The sequence below is a fragment of the Malania oleifera genome, chromosome 4 (genome assembly GCF_029873635.1).
Source record: "Malania oleifera isolate guangnan ecotype guangnan chromosome 4, ASM2987363v1, whole genome shotgun sequence".
Taxonomy (NCBI): Eukaryota; Viridiplantae; Streptophyta; class Magnoliopsida; order Santalales; family Ximeniaceae; genus Malania; species Malania oleifera.
In genome coordinates this window covers 121,137,670-121,155,689 of record NC_080420.1, presented here as the reverse complement: position 1 = coordinate 121,155,689, position 18,020 = coordinate 121,137,670, and positions in this window count along the sequence as shown.

The following is an 18,020-nucleotide window of genomic DNA, read 5'->3' as shown; positions in this document are numbered from 1 at the left end:
CTCACTCCTTTGTGCCTCATAAGCTGCGCTCATCAATTGTGGGCAAGTCTTTAGGGTCTCATGAGTTGTGGTCATCAAATGGGCCATTACGGGAGAGTCGTGCTCACTCCTTTATACCTCATAAGTTGTGCTCATCAAGTGGGCAAGTCGTCAGGGCCTCATGAGCTATACTCATGAGATGGGTCACTATGGGTGTGATGTGCCCACTCCTGTGTGCCTCATGAGTTGTGCTCATCAATTAGGCAAGTCTTCGAGGCCTCATGAATTGTACTCATCAGATGGGCCATTATGGGTGAGATGTGCTCACTCTTTCGTGTCTCATGAGATGTGCTCATCAAATGGGAAAGTCTTCAGGGCCTCATGAGCAGCGCTTATCAGATAAGACGTTGTTTGTTTGGGCATGTTGATCCACGCCATTGGGATTCTCATCATTGGGATTTGCGCCATTGGGTTCGCACCACTAGGGTTTGTGTGTTGTGAGTCTATAAGTTGCTTCCTTCCCTTCCTTAGCCATTTCACTTAGGTCCCTCAGATTCTTCCTTTTTTAGATCGGTTCGACTCCTTCTTGTGGTCATGTTCAATGATAGAAAACCTCCCAAGGATTCCCATAGATGGCGCCAACTAATGCTGCTAAAAATCAAACTGCTTTTATAAATTGACCTTCGACTGCAACCGCTTGAAAAAAACCAAATGAGAATGGCTTGGAGGACCCAGGTTGTACTCCGGGGGATCACTCTGATGCCTAAGTTAGGGAATGGGAGGTTCAAGTTGCAACGATAAGTAAAGAGTGAGTGAGAATGAGATCCTTACCTCCTTTGGGGATCCCCTTTTTCTAGTGGCGGAGGCAAACCCTCCTTCAACTTGACATTTATGAGTGTGTTATTATACTTAGGGGGGGTTACAGGTAACTTAAGAGAGGTTATGTAAGATATCAATAGTAACTCTCTTGTAATCGTACCATTATGCTTAGGGGGGGTTATAAGTAACTTAAAGGCAGTTACTTGAGACATCAAATGTTACTCTTATAATTGTCTGACCCTATGAGCATTCCTATCAATTTTGGGTGTATCAATACTTTTCAAATCAAGTCTTTTATGATCATCCATACCATTTTTTGAAAAACAAGGATTGCTGGGGCTAGTAAACCCATTTTAAAGAGTAATATATACAAATGCATCATCTTCATTTTTTTCATTTTCTTCAATAGAAACATCTAGGTTTCTAATTTTTTTTTTTTTATGCTTTATGCTTATGATCACAAACAAGTAAATAACCCCCCCCCCCCCCACTCTTTCCCTTTAAGATTTCATGTACATATAGAGTTGACAATTTGATGAAAGAGAAGTACTATTCCAAGAGACAATCAACAGGAGGGATTGAGGTAGTGAATTTGCCATGGGCATTGAAGCAGTGAGAGAAAGTTGGAGAGTAGGGAGTTGTAGATGTTACATTGATTTGGTGGAGTGTGATGTTGGTACATCCCATGCTTTGGCTGCACTTGAAGTTAATTGCTGCTTTCTTCATTGATGTCCCCCTCACTCCCATGTACACAATGTCCCTCACTTCGACCGCCGATGTCTTCACAATTTTGTAAATTAATTCACACACACGCACACACATACGCACATATAGATTAATGCAAATATAAACAACTAATTAATGCATGTCTATTATCAAAAGTGGAGAAAGGAAAATATTTGATGATACCAATCTATGTCATTATGAATCCATGTGATGGGGTTTGATTGGATAAAGTAGTGTGAGGCCCACATTACTTTATCAGTCAGGTCCTGCATATGGGCTTATGAGATCATGTATAACATTACTGGACGAGAAATCATACAACATATCCATCATTTCATGTATTAATTTTCTATTTATAAGATATTAAATATGTGACAATGGGTCCCACATACATTGGTATCACACGTATATATAGGGATGGAGACCTTATTTGCCATGAGTTTCACCTATAGAAATTGGTGGGACAAATCTTTTGTATATAATTTCTCCACCGGAAGACTCCGTGGCCATCTCGAAACTTCATAAAAGCTCTATATTTGAAAGAAAACCCGTAATTTTTTTCTTTGTATCGGAAAGGCTACGTATGCTTTTCAAGGCTAGCTTTTTGGTGTTCAATTTGAGCTAGGTCTTGTTTTAGGCATAATTTAGTATCCATGTCGATGATAAAAAAGAAACTATTTATAATGAAATTGATCATAAAAGGAGCCCATTTTAATTCTTATAGAAATTGTTTGACCCTTCTATAGAAAAACGAGCAATTAAAAAGAAAAAGTTGACCCGATCTCTCTTTCTATGTGAATAGAAGGAAAAAACAATTAAAAATAAAAAAAAAATCATTTGAAAAAAAAAAAAGAATATCATACTTAGTCCACCCTTAGAAGAAGAGAAAAAAAAGATCGACAATTGTTTGAAATCTTTTTGAAAAAAAAAAAAAAAATGGAGGACACGTGTCACTTTAAAGTCTACCGAATTCAGTTTTAATAGTAGATAGTAATAATAATAATAATAATAAAATAAACTCACATGGTTTTTGCAATGGTGGCTTGGACAGTAAAATTGGTCTATAATAATTGGATTATCAGCTTCAATGAGTTCTATTCTCTCAAAGTGGATCTTCCTGGCATACCCAGATCCTCCCTACACAATACAATTAAATTAACTAATACACATTCAGAGATTATTAATTGAAATTAATTAATTAGGTTAATTAAACAAGTTTAATTAATTGAGATTAATTATTAATATGCTGCATTAATTGGACTCATCACCTGCCATGTCTTAATCCGGACTCCATTTTGGGTTCTCTCAAAACTGCAGTCCCTCACATATATTTCTTCTACTTTGTCATCTTCCCCATTGGCTCCCAAGCTCCCTATGCTGCATACATTAAATCGAACTTCCTTAGAAATAATGTAAAATTGAACCGTACACTGTCGTTTCTGTTTTACTAAAATCGAAGCAAATCGAACTATACCCAATAGAAAAATCGATTGAGTTTCCCTTTTCATCGATTGCTTACTGTATTTTATATAGTACCAACTTATTTGACATTCCAAAAATACATTTCAAGTGGTGGCGAAACTAAATATAAGAGCAGATAGACACTCACATTATTACTCAAAATCCATAGAAAAATTGACTAATTTTTTCAAAATTAGATAGGCTCGAAACAAACCTTATGCCATGACCCGGCCCGCATGCTATTTCAGATATGTAGATGTGGGAGGAGCCTCCACGCACAGCTACGCAGTCATCACCTAATGATTTAAAAAGCATTTAAAATTTGCAGTTCTCTAAAAAGTAATTTTTTTTCTTGAGAAAATTTTCTCGAGAAAATTTGATAGATATGTAAAGATGGATGAGTCATGGATTGATTAGAAGTACCAGTAGCGATGTGGATATGGTGGAGGTGGACATGGGTGGACTTGCTAATGACAATGCCATCGGTGTTAGGGCTGGTGCTGGGGGCAACTATGGTGAGGTTGGAGATGGATGCATTCCTGCAGCTGAATATGGTAATGTGGTTCCTTTGGCTGTTCTTGTGCTTCAATCCATTCACCTCTATGTTGCTACAATGTGAAAACTCCAATGCCTGCACTGCCCATCACCAAATTGTATTAATGTTCGGGTTTCGAGTTTTGAATTTAGATTTAGATGGATATATATAAAATTTGATATACTTTTATATTAGGAGCAGAGATTTTGAACCTTGAATTTTTATTTGGATGATTTGGACAAATTTTAGCATAATTTTTTTTTTTTATATATTACATCGATCTTATCTAAATCCGATGCAAACCCAAATCCAAGCCTCTCCTAAACATAGGGTTTAAAAAACAAGTTTTCATTTTTAATAGAATTTAGTATAGAAGGAAAACATAAAGCAAAATAAATTTTCTTTTTATTTTCATATTCCTTTCTTTTCCCAGGTGGAACCCTTAATCCAAACGGACCCTAAAGGAGGAAAAAAAAAAACATGAAGCTTTTACTTACTGTTGGTCTTCTTCTGTTCATCAATTTTCCCTGAACAAAGTAGGAATATAATGAATTAAAACCAAAAAAAAAAACCCCAAATTACGGAGAAAAATTTGAATTAAAAGGAGAAAAGGATTATCCAAACAGTGCTTATCGCCATGCACACACATTTGATGGGTGTGATTTGCGAGTTTTTCCCCACCAAACATGTCCCTCTCCATTGATTTCTCCATTGCCATTCACAGTGAGCCCACTAATGTGTGAGAAGATAAGCCAATTTTTTAGGTCATGACCTTTCCATGCTGATATTTTGTTAGGAGCAACTATATTTCCCAAAACCTGCATATCAAATTGCCAAACATCTTATAGTAAGCCAAGCTTCTTGTTCTTTTATTAAATGTAAACTAATAATATCGAAGGGGAATGATAATTAAATAGTAATCGATAGTGATCCCGTATCGTGTATCCTAACTAGAAAACAATGGTGGGACTCATAGGCCTTACACCCACATTGGCCCCATAACTATATTGCTATCCAAATTGTACCACTAGTGACAAAAAGCATTTGTTGTTATTTAAATGGTAATAGCATTAAGATAGGATAATCCAAACGGACGCTAAAGGAAATTATGTAGATTTCTTTGTTAAAACGTGAACTAATAATATCAAAGGTGAATGACAATTAAATAGTAATCGACAGTGACCTCGTATCATATGTCCTAACTAGAAAACAATGGTGGGACTCATAGGCCTCACACCCACATTGGCCCCATAACTATATGTCTATCCAAATCGTACCACCTGAGACAACAAGCATTTGCCGTTCTTTAAATGGTATTAGCATTAAAATGGGCACGCATGAAAATTTTACCCAACCATACCTCATCTTTTTTAAATCCTCGATTTTAGCTACATGTAGAATGTGCTATGTTTGTTTAATGAGGTGTGGGGGGAGTAAGATAGGGTAAGATGTTCATTTAATGAAATAAGAGAGATACATGATATATAGGATAAGATTAAATCCAATCGAAAATAGTAAGGCTTTTCAAACTTCTGCGCTTGTGCTTTCTCGAGAAGCTCCCAGGATACAAGGTTAAGAAAGGATGGCTCTCGCTAATTCTATTCCTCCTTGATCATTTCATGTTTAGTTGCATTGTAGCTGCAAAGGACATCATAATTCAGGATGATGGCTCGATCATCTTGTGCAAATGAGGTGGATTTATTCTATTATGTAAATGGGGTGGATTTATTCTACGAAGGAGATAGTATACAGTATTCTAGGAATAAGAGGATATTGGAGTTTTGGATTCAAGCCTTAGTCCATTTAAAAGAGATGAATATATTTTAAATTTCTACAAAGTTCTTTTTAGAGTTAATTATATATATGTGTGTGTGGGCGCCCGCGCGTGCATGCATACATAATGATAAACATGAAGAAAATTTAAAAAATATAAAGTAAAAAAAATGAAAAATACTCGCCTTTCCAAAAAGCTGGAGAGTATTCTAGACACAAACAATTCAAGTGGGTCTCATATTGAGATATACACAATGTGGGACCTACTTGAGTTCTGTGTGTGTCGTCCAAAAACTATCATGACACGTTTTTTCAGAAAGTTTGACTTTATCACAATATAGTGCCCCATAAATACAAAAATAAAAGATAAAAAATAATGAATAATTTTATTAATAAAATTATGCTATTACCTGTACTTTCATGTAAGAAGATTTGCATGGGCCTTTGAATCTCATAGGATTCAATAGAAATGTCTTTTCCTTTGGGATAATAAGCGTATGATTCTTTGATGTTAGAGCTCCACAAGCTGCTTTCCATGCTTTCATAAATGCCTTCATGGTGTCCCGAATTCAAAATTAATATTGAGAGTCAAAATCAAGAAAAGATAGATCAATTTTTCAAAAATAATTAACTTTTTGTGAGTTTCGATTATTGTCTCAGATAATTAGACACTTGCAAAGATTGACCCAATAGGCAAAGGGGTGGGGTCCACATCAATCTCAATTATCGTTTAAAGTCAATATGGACCCCATACGTAGGCAATCGGCACAAGGGTGGACCCTACACCTTTGTGTGAGATTTAGTACCCTTTGTGTCCATTCAAAGCGACAACTGCAGCACACACGATGCGAGAAACTAAATATTATTCGAACTTATCATTACGACTATATTAGCCTTTTTAGGAATTGTATCCAAGAATGATTCTGATGAGAAACTTGACAGGTGTTAGGCTCATCTCTCACCCTTATCTTATTAGGACGTCCTGAAATGCAACTCCAAAAAAAATTAGCATCTTTATTGTCACTAAACATGAAGTTAAGTTTTAAATAACCAAGGCAAGCAAATACATGCCATACATGCATGCAGTGAGGCAGTGATCTAAGAGAGCTTCTTAAGGCAAAGTTTCAATATTAAATTTTTTTGCCCAGCACATCCAAATATCTAAGCATGCATGCCGTCAAAAATTAAGTATAGGCTCTTTGAAACCTCGACTAATTTATCAAAAAAAATTAAATGTATATGATTTCGGTATAGAAAATTAATTACGGGTGAATCGTTGGTAACTCCATCTCCCACTGCTCCAAAATGGATCACATTGTAAGAAGTTGAAGATGAGCTCTTCAACCCTATGCTGAGAATCAAAATGACAGTCACAAAATCCTGCACAAACAGTAATTTCACACTGTAATTTGTTCAACATATCAAAGTGAAAATGATTGGCCTTTTTTTTTATTGAAAGGTGGAAGTGTAAGGAGAATGTGTTCTTCACACCATGATATCTAAGAAGAAGGAAAAGCTTAGTCAGTGGAGAACAAACCAGTGTATGCCATCGCCATCAAAGCTCTAGTATTTATAATATTGCCTTTAACATGAGTGTGTGTGTGTGTGTGAGAGAGAGAGAGAGAGAGAGAGAGAGAGTCCACCACATTGGTCATTCAAAGAGTCTTACTAGTGAGAAGGAGAGAGAGAGGGAGAGTGTGTGTGTGTTACCATAGAGAGGGAGCGTGTGTGTTCCATACTTATCATACAAAGAGGGCCTTACTACTTCAACTATAGAAATGAAAATTTGTTTTAGACCCGATTTTTTTTTTTCTTATGATACTTGTATACCAAGATTTAGATTGAGAATGGAATGAATAAAGGCGAAATTCAATTTGCTTTTTTTTTTTAATTGAGTTTTTAGGTAAATTAAAATAAATCCAAATTTAAAACTTGAAATTGAAGTTTTCAAGCGCATAATATGTAAGTATATAGAGAATATGTATTTTGAGTATTGTCCCGAAGCAACACAGGAGTGGACCCCATGATATGTGGGTCTCAAATGTAAGGTCCACCTCTCTATTTGTCTAAGATACCTGCACATCTGTGTACCTGAGATATGCAGCTTGACCTAAATTTTTTTACTTTTTTGGTCGATGATCTCATGCTATTTTCCATATTTAAAAGAAGGGAGATTTGAAACCCATTGCTTGAATGAAAGGGAGCAACTAATTTAATAAAAAGAACTCTTTTTAATAATTTATAAAAAAAAATTTAGATTTTGTACACTATTTATGGAAAGTTATGACTTTGCCCATTAATTTTTTTAAACCAAGATGTAAAATCATTAATTGTATGGAGATGTTGTTTTTAATTACTATTATTTATGGAAGGGAATAATGGCACTTTGAAAATAATATTAGAACTCTTTTTTTTATTATTTTTTTTTAATTTATTAAGTGACAAATTTATCTCTCTTAATCTTTTTTTTATAAGCAAAAAGATTGAAAAAAAAAAAGGACAAATTTATCATTTTATTGTGTGAAAAAAAGTGTAAGTGGTAATTACAATTAGAGGTGAGCATAATTCGGTTAAAACCAAATTAACCGAGTAAATTCAGTCGGTTCAGTTTGGTTAAAAATTTATTCGGTTTGGTTCGGTTTTCATTTTCGTTGAATTTTGATTTTTGATTTTCAGTTTGATTTTTGGATTCTGTTAATTCATTTAACCAAAATAGTCGAATAGTATAAATTAATAATAAAGAATTATATATATATATATGTATATATATTATATTAAGATATTTTTTATATTTTATATATACTAAATTTTTTATATATTATATATATATATATATATATTAAAATTTTATATATACTATATATACTATTTATATTTTTTTACATATTAAAATATTAAATCGGTTAACCGATTTAACCAAAATTCGGTTTGCTCGGTTTTGAGTTTGGTTAAATATAGAATTTCAGTTGGTTTAGTTAATGAATTTTTTAACCAAAATTTTTTGGTTAATTTGGTTAATTAATCGAATTCACCAAACCGACCAAATGCTTACCCCTAATTACAATTTGATACTTAAAGTGTAGAGACCCGAAAAATTATAATTATTAAAAAAATTAGGAAAGATAATAAATAGAATAGATAAATAAATAATGGGGAAAAAAGAGAAAATTTTGAAAGAAGATTCCTCGAGGAGTGATCTTCTAGGGATCGTTGGCGAAGTTCAATCCCTCGTCGATGAAGATATCCCGAGAGAGTGAATTTCAGATTTTAGGTTTCGTCAACAAATGAATCCTCTCGTCGACGAATTCTCTTCTGTGGTTCGTCGACGAATCCATATGGCAACATTGTGTATAAATAGATTTGAAAAAGCTTCTTCGCGAAGAAATCATTTTTTTTCGTTTTTCTCTCTTTAAAATGCCTCTTTCTCTACCTTCTCTCTAAGATTCCGACCCGGATTCAGCTCGAATCAACAAACGAGAACCGCTAGAGTGTTCTAGGGGAGATTTTCTACACATCTAACGAAATAGATTTCTAAACTGGGCTTTTCAGGAATCACTTCAAAGTTGAGGTAAGGGTTAAAATTCCTAGTTTTGGGGGTTTTAAACGTTTATTTGAGGTTTATGGGTTGAGAAAATGTTGAAATAGTAGGTTATTTGGGGTCTATTTGATTAAACTAGGGTTTTTGATTCAGGGTTCGGGTGAGCGCCACATGCATCATTTTAGGGTTCCTATTGGCATAGTTCAGGAAATCAGGTAAAGGGAATATATTAAATTAGGATTTTTGAGGAAATAATTGGTGAAAAATGAAAATATTATGTATATATGTATATGATTTTCACATGAGTTCTGGAAAAGCCAACCGTTTGAATTATAAATTTCTGAGCCTAGGTGTAGAGATCCGGTGAATTATATTAATTAAATAATAGGAGGAGGAGAGGAAAAGAAATTGAAATTGGAAATTCAGCAGGGTTTCGTCGACGAACGCAGTGTGTTCGTCGATGAATGGGCTTCTTGGGCTCGTCAATGTGGACACGTGTCTCGTTAATGAGAAGATACTGAGAAGGCTGTTTTCGAACCTGAAATTCGTTGACGAAGAGTAAGCGTTTGTCGACTAAATTATTAAATGGCCTCGTCGATGAAGTAACGCGTCTCGTCGACAAAGACACGTGGCTAAGCATTCTATTTAAGGTCAAAATGACCCTTTCTGCGAGAGAACATCTTTCTCTCAGCTCTTTCTCTCTCTCTCTCTCTCTCCTATACGGCTCCCCTCCCCTTCTCTTTAGAAATCCAGGCCGGTTCGACGATCCAAAGCCGCCACACTACTCTTGGGAAGTTTCTCTTCATTTCTGCTGGAGTAGAACGTTGGTAGGGCTAACTTGGACACCATCCCAGATTTAGGGTAAGTTGATTTTCTTGGGCTTTGTAATGAATATTTGGTATTTCTGGAGTTGTAGGAAAGTAGTATTTGGAGAAATACTGAAGTTCTGTTTGGAAAAATGTTATTTTTAGGGTGTTGAGTTGAGAACCTAGTGGGTGTAGGGCTAGTTATTTTTGGGGCTTTCTAGTGGTCAGGTAAGGGAGTAAAGTAAGGCAATAATTTTCCATAAAAATTATTATTATTTAATAGCAGATTAATTTTCAGAAAGCATGTATTATGTATGAGTATATTTGGAAAAATATATTTGGGAAAATACTGTTGTTACACAGGAATATGTTTTTAGTATAAAATGTCAGAAAATATAATTCTAGAATAGATTTAATGTTTTATTCAACTTGTGTGGCAGGAATATTATTTCTCGTATATTGTATTATGTTACGTCAGATTTACAGAAAATGCATGTTTACAAATATTTTCAAGAAAAACATGGTTAATACAGGAAATTATGATTTCAACACTTATGATAAACAATACATTTATTCATATCAATATGTATGAAATGTTCGGCGCAAGGTCGTGATTGATAGCCGCCGCAAGGCCGTAATTATGTACTTTATCCGACGCAAGGCCATGTTTACTATGATATGCCAAAATTCAGAGAAATGCTATCAATCTAATTTTCATGTTAAACCAGTATGGATGTATATGTACTATATGTTATCAGAACTCGGATGGTAGTTTAGATTAGTATTCAGGGCACGATACCGTAGCTATTTAGTTTAGTTCAGACTTGTGCTACCACCCCTGCTAGTAGAGGAGGTGGGAGATGGATAGTTGAAGTGGTTTCAGTGTAGTGTTGTAGACGTCTTACTGGCAGTCCAGACCAGGGTGGGGTGGGCCCATCATACTTACAGACATATTTGACTTGACAGTGGTCAGCCAGCCATTGTCAAGTCCCGCCTTCGGGCTGCACAACCCGTCATGGGGGGTAATATATGACATCATCTAACTATCCATCTTAGGTATATTTCAGTACTATCAGTTATAGCATATGATTTTATAATAAAAAAAAATCAGTATGATTTAATACTGTAACGACCCGAATTTTTAAATGGAATTTAAATAATAAAGAGAGAGGGAAATAGAAACAGAAACGAAAGGAGGCCGTAGACTTCGTCGACGAAGGCTTAAAAGAATTTGTCGACGAACACAGGGTTTCGTCGACGAGAAAATACCGAGAAGGGTTCTGAGGCAGCCTGAATTTCGTTGACGAATACAGGGTCTCATCGATGAAATTTATGAAGAACTCGTCGACGAAGATCAGGCTCGTCGACGAGTTCCGCCGCCTATAAATATGAAAAATCCGAGTTTAAATTCATTTTTAAGTTTTCTCTCTCTCTCCTCTTCGGCTCTCTCACTCTCTCTCTTCGATTTTGGGTTAGTTTTACACCGAATCGAAGATCTGGGGCTACCACGACGCTCCTGGCGAAGTTCCCTGCAAGTTTGCCGGAGCAGATCGTCGGGAAAACGAAGTTGGAAACCATCCCAAAGTTGAGGTAAGGCTTTTTAAGTCAAATTAGACTTCATGGTAGTTATAGAAATTGACGTACGCATGAAAATACTAATGATTAATACTGGGAGTTTTGAGTTTCAGGATATTGAGTAGGAAATCCTACGGGGGTCAAGCTAAGATTTTATGGGGCTTTCTCAGTAGTCAGGTAAGGGAGTAAACTAAAACAGTTCTTTTCCATGCAAAATACTATTGATTATGAGTAAATTTATTTTCAGAAAAGCATATGATATACCTGTATATTATAGATGAAATGTACGTTTGGGAAATACTGTTATTATGATGAAACGTATATGTATATATGAGATGATAGAAAAGCACGATTTTAAAATATGAAATATGACTTTTAATAGAGCATGTGTGGCATGAATATTATTTTACATGAAATGAGACAAGATATGAATGCTTTTACGAGTAAAACACATTTTCAGATATTTTGGAAAGATGGGTTATGTTATATTGAGTTGACGAATATATGATAAATGCGTTATTTTCAAATGTAAATACCTGAAATGTATTTGGCGCGAGGCCGTATTATTATGCTATCGGCGCAAGGCCGTATTATTGTGTTTTGGGCACGAGGCCATATTTATGTTATCGGCGCGAGGCCGTATTTATTATGCTATCGACATGAGGCCGTATTGATGTTATTGGCGCGAGGCCATATATATATTTATTATGATTTTGGCACGAGGCCATACGTATGATTTCGGCCCGAGGCCGTATCTATGCTTTCGGCACGAGGCCGTGTGGATGTTACGTATGTTCATGTATTGTACGTTATTGTAACCAGGATATTAGTTTAGTTCAGACCAGGAGCTCGGTACCGTAGCTATGGGTTGATTTTGGCACGAGACCTTATTAGTGCTACCGTCCCACGAGGGGATGGGAGATGGATAGTCGATGAGGCTTTTAGTAGAGTGTAGACGTCCACCTGGCAGTCCGGACCAGGGTGCGGTGGGCCCATCGTACTTACAGACATAGTTGATTCGGCAATGGTCGGCCAGCCATTGTCGGATCCCTCCTTTGGGCTGCACAACTCGTCATGGGGGGTAATGCATGACATTAGCTAGCTATTCATCCTAGGTTGATTTTTAGTATTACGAGTTATAATAGATGTTTATGTATGTTATGATTTATTAACGAATATGAAAATACATGATCATCTAGCATGATATTATGATTATTTCCAGAGTTATGAAATGTAATGTATATGTATAAGCACTTTAAATATTCATGTTGCCACACAACTGTATTTAGTTTACTTTCCCTTACTGAGAAGTGTCTCACCCCCAACATAAATATATTTTTCAGGAAACCCAGAGAGACCGGCGGGTCTGGGCCACTGTTGAGTGATTGGTGCTTCCCTACTAGAAAGGTAAGCCTTGAGCTAGGACTAGGAGATTTTGTTGCATAGTCCTAGTGTTATTTTGACTTTTTGGAGATTATACATATGAACAGTATATTGATGTTAATAGAAAGCTCTGGTATTATGTTTTATGCATGGATGTATGGATTTTTTATGTTTACTGTTGCTAGATTTTCTGCTATGTATGACAGGAGTCCCCGTTACCCACGGGTTCGGGTTGACTATTTATTTGTTATGTTGTATTTTATTGAGGGACGTTACAAATACGCTTATGATCATATATCTATTACTCAGTTATTATATTACTAGTTTTCACCAGGCATGTATCATGTATTGTTTATTTATTATAATACAAAAATATTCATGTTGTCACATAACTATATTTAGTTTATTTTCCTTACTGATAGGTGTCTCACCCAAGTTTAAAATATTTCAGGAAATCTAGACAGATAGGCGGACTGAGCTCCGCATCGTTAAGGCCAGTTTATGCTACTCTGCTTAGAAGGTGAGTTTTAAACTAGGATCAGGTGGTTTTTAATGAATGATCCTAGTTTTATCTTTTAATGTCTTTGGGGATTGTATATATATTTATAGAAATATTGTGGACTGTGAATAGCTCTGGTACTGTTATTATGGATGAATTTTATTTTTTTTACCGCTGCTTAGGTGTCCGCTATGTATAACAGGTGTGTCCCCATTACCCACGGGTTCGGGTCGACTTTGCTATATCATTAGTTATTGCCATCAAGGTATCTAATATGATTTATTATGTAATAAATCAAGCAGGTCGTTACAGTTTGGTATAAGAGCCTGGGTTGTTAGGTTCTGTAGACCCTAGAATGCAGCGGAAACTATATGAGAACTTAGGATAAAGGAATTTGAGGTCTCGTTTTGCAATCTAAATACAGGACTTCCATGATGGTTTAGGTGTCTTTCTTGGGGTGACAATTTCAGGAAAGCCATGGTAAATTATTGTCGGGTTATGTATCTAGGTTGCAGGATTGAACTTTGAATTGAGATAAGGGAAGATAAACCAGTTAAGGATATGATATACTAGTTAGATGATTTGTGTGGGGTATGTTGTGGTAATAGGGTCTTAAGCTAAGTTTATTGTCTTTTCAAGATGGACCCTGGAGGTGGTAGCACCCATGCTAGTGGTAATAAGGGTGCTAGGCCCTCAGATGCAGCTGGTGGCGACTCAAACACAGTACTACGCAGCGCGGCTCAACAAGTCATAGCTGAAATTGCCAGGAACTCCAGAGAGCAGGGAGGTCCGTTTGCAGGCCATAGTAGTTCGTTTGAGAAGTTTATCAAGATGAATCCTCCAGCTTTCTCAAGAGGAACTGATCCTGCGGTCGCTGAGAACTAGGTGCAAGAAATTAAAAAGGTGCTGACAGTACTTTAGTGTACGGAGGATCAGAGGGTGCTATTTGCTACGTATAAACTGACAGGAGAGGCCGAGAGATGGTGGACGGTAGTGAAGCTCCTGGAACAGCAGAGAATAGTGCCTATAAAGATGACATGAGATCAGTTTAAGGAAGTATTTTTTGATAGATACTTTCTAGCCTCGTCTAGAGTAGCCAAGATAGAGAAATTCCTAAACCTGAAGCAGAGATAGCAGACAGTGCAGCAGTATGCGACGAGGTTTATTGAATTATCTCGCTTTTCTCTGTACATTATTCTGGACGAGACGAAGAAAGTAAGATAGTTTGAAAGAGGCTTGAGGCGAGAATTACATAAGCAGATATCAATACTAAAATTGCAAGATTTTACTGTGCTGGTAGACAGAGCAGCTATGGCAGAAGCTGGAGAGCGGTTGGAGGTTGAAAAGCGGAAATAGAGAGAGATTCACGCCTTCTAGTTCCCAGCAAGGGTCCATTCGGGGTTCATGGAAGAGAGATGGTTACTATAGAGATCGAAGGCAGGAGTAAGGGAGTCGTGGGTTTTAGGGTATGCAGTCATTCCCAGCTTGTCAAACTTGTGAGAAGAGGCACTGGGGGCAGTGTCGTGCTAGGTGAGGTATTTGCTATTGTTGTGGTGAGCCAGTGCATATGATGAGAGATTGTCAGGCTCAGATTAGAGTTGCTCCCGCTCCTAAACCTGCTCGGGGAGGTTATCAAGCGTCTCGTGGAAGTTAGCAAAGGAATACGGCTCCAACGAGAGTTTACGCCTTGACGCCAAGTGATGTTAATACAGCCGGCGACGTGGTGACAGGTATGGTTAGCATACTTTCATTTAAAGTTATTGTACTATTTAATTCAGGAGCCACACACTCATTCGTGTCTATGGAATGTATTAAATTATGTGGGGCAGAAACGCAGTTATTAGACACTAAACTATTAGTAACTACACCGACCGGGTCAGTAGTGAGGTGTAGTAGGGTGCTCCGAGGCTGTCCAGTTGATATCCAGGGAAAAGTTTTATCTGCTGATTTGATAGTTCTGGACATGCACAGGTTTGGTGTAATATTTGGCATGGATTGGCTAGCAGCTAACTTTGCCAATATAGATTTTTGATTGAAAGAAGTGATTTTTTGACCTCTAGGAAGACCAGAATTCAAGTTCATAGGGTCGCGAGTGTAATCCCTGCCTCAATTAGTAATAGCCATCCAAGCGAGGAGACTGCTTCTGAGCGGTTGTGAGGGATTCACGACATTTATTAAAGATATGTTAGGGAATGAATTGAAGCTTGCTAATACGCCAGTGCTGAAGGAGTTTTTAGATGTCTTTCCTGACAAGCTACCCGGTTTACCTCTTGATCGCGAGGTGGATTTCCCTATCGATCTACTTCTAAGGATAGCGTCGATCTCTAAAGTTCCTTACAAAATGACGTCAGTAGAATTAGGAGAGCTTAAAGATCAATTGTAAGATTTGTTGGATAAAGCATTTATACGATGTAGTGTATCTCCGTGGGGAGCTCCGATATTATTTGTAAAGAAGAAAGATGGGACCATGAGGATGTGTATAGATTATAGGAAAATTAATAAGGTAACAATCAAGAATAAGTATCCTCTACCTTGTATAGATGATTTATTTAACCAGTTTCAGGGTACACGAGTTTACTCCAAGATTGATCTCAGATCAGGTTATCATCAAGTAAAGGTAAGGGGAGAAGATGTATCGAAGACAACCTTTTGAACCAGGCATGGGCATTATGAGTTTCTTGTTATGCCTTTTGGTCTGACGAATGCTCCTGAAATATTCATGGATTTGATGAATAGAATCTTCCACCAATATTTAGACCATTTTGTTGTGATTTTCATTGATGATATACTGGTCTATTCGAGGAGTTATGAGGAGCATGAAGCATATTTGAGACAGGTTCTTCAGACGTACAGGGAGAGGAAGTTATACGCCAAGTTTAGCAAGTGTGAATTCTGGCTTGAGAAAGTTACATTTCTAGGGCTCGTTATCTCATGGGATGGAATTTATGTGGATCCCAACAAGATTGACGCAGTGGTGAATTGGGCTAAACTAAGGAACATCCAGGAAATCAGGAGTTTCTTGGGGCTGGCTGGTTATTACTGTCGTTTTGTTAAGGGAGTCTTAGCATTATCAGGGCCTCTAATATGACTAACTAGGGAGAATGTCAGGTTTGAATGGATGACAGCTGTGAGCAGAGCTTCCAGGAATTGAAGCAAAGGTTTGTTACGACACTGGTGTTGATTATCCCATTATGGGATGAGAGTTATGTTATCTACAATTATGCATCCTTGAAAGGGCTCGATTGTGTATTGATGTAGCATAGTAGAGTTGTAGCATATGCTTCTAGGCAGTTAAAAGAATATGAAAAGAACTACCCTACCCATAATCTAGAATTGGCTGCAGTAGTACACGCATTAAAGATTTGGAAGCATTACCTGTATGGCAAGCGATGTGAGATATTCTCCGACCATAAAAGTTTAAAGTACTTTCTCACTCAGAAGGAACTGAATATGAGGAAGATAAGGTGGTTGGAACTTCATAAGGATTTTTATTGTATTATCAGTTACCACACAGGGAAAGCAAACGTGGTAGCTGATGTGCTAAGTAGGAAATATGTGGGACCAGCACTGGCAGCTATGGAGGTTCAACACCCGATCTTGATGGATCTGGAGATACTTGGTATAAAATTGATAGATAGTGATCCTCAGGTATTTATTGCCAACTTAGTGGTGCAGCCTACGTTATAGGAAGGGATAAAAGTTGCTCAGGAAGAGGACCCAGAATTAGTAGAAGTAATAGTTAGAGTACGGGATGATCAAGGAGAGGAGTTTAATATTTCAGATGACGGAGTTTTGCGGTTTCATTCTAGATTATATGTTCCTGTTGATGCGGATATTAGGAGGACCATCCTAGAGGAGGCTCACAGATCTTTGTACACAATTCTTCATCCCAGTAGCATGAAAATGTATAGAGATTTGCGGGAGTCTTACTAGTGGAGTGGCATGAAGAAGGAGATTGCTAAATATGTAGCTCAGTATTTGACATGCCAGTAGATTAAAGCTGAGCACCAGAGACCGATGGGGCCATTGCAGCCACTATTCATCCCAAAGTGGAAGTGGGATCATATATCTATGGATTTTGTTTCAAGTCTGCCGTCAGTATTACATGGTCAGAATGCAATTTGGGTGATCGTGGATCATTTGGCGAAGACCGCCTATTTCCTTCCCATTAAGATAAACTACTCCATGGACAAACTGACGGAGATTTATATTCAGAAGATAATCCATTCTCACGGTGTGCCAATGTCTATAGTATCAGATCGAGACCCGCGTTTTACATCACGATTTTGGAGGAGCTTGCAGGAAGCTCTGGGGTCTTAGTTATCTTTTAACATGGCATTCCATCCTCAGATGGATGGACAGACTGAGAGGACGATCTAGATATTAGAAGATATGCTTCGAACATGTGTGCTAGATTTTGGGGGTAGTTGGACTCAATTTATGCCACTGGTGAAATTTGCATATAACAATAGCTATTAGGCCAGTATTGGCATGACACCATTTGAGGCACTTTATGGAAGAAGATGTTGTTCTCCTTTATACTGGGATGAGATGGGTGAGTGGTGAGTTATGGGGTCAGAGTTAGTGCAGTAGGCGTATGATAAGGTTCGACTCATCAGAGATAGAATCAGTGTAGCTTAGAGCCGGAAGAAGAGTTACACTGACACTCACCGCAAGGAACTGGAGTTTGATATTGGAGACCATGTGTTTTTAAAGATAACTCCTTTAAAGGAAGTTATGAGATTTGGAAGGAAGGGTAAACTTAGCCCTAGGTTTATTGATCCGTTTGAGATTTTTTAGAAGATAGGGCCATTTTCCTACAAGCTAACTTTACCACCCATTTTGTCCATGATACATGACGTATTCCATGTCTTCATGTTGAGGAAATATGTCCCAAACCCCTCCCACGTAATCCATTATAGTGAA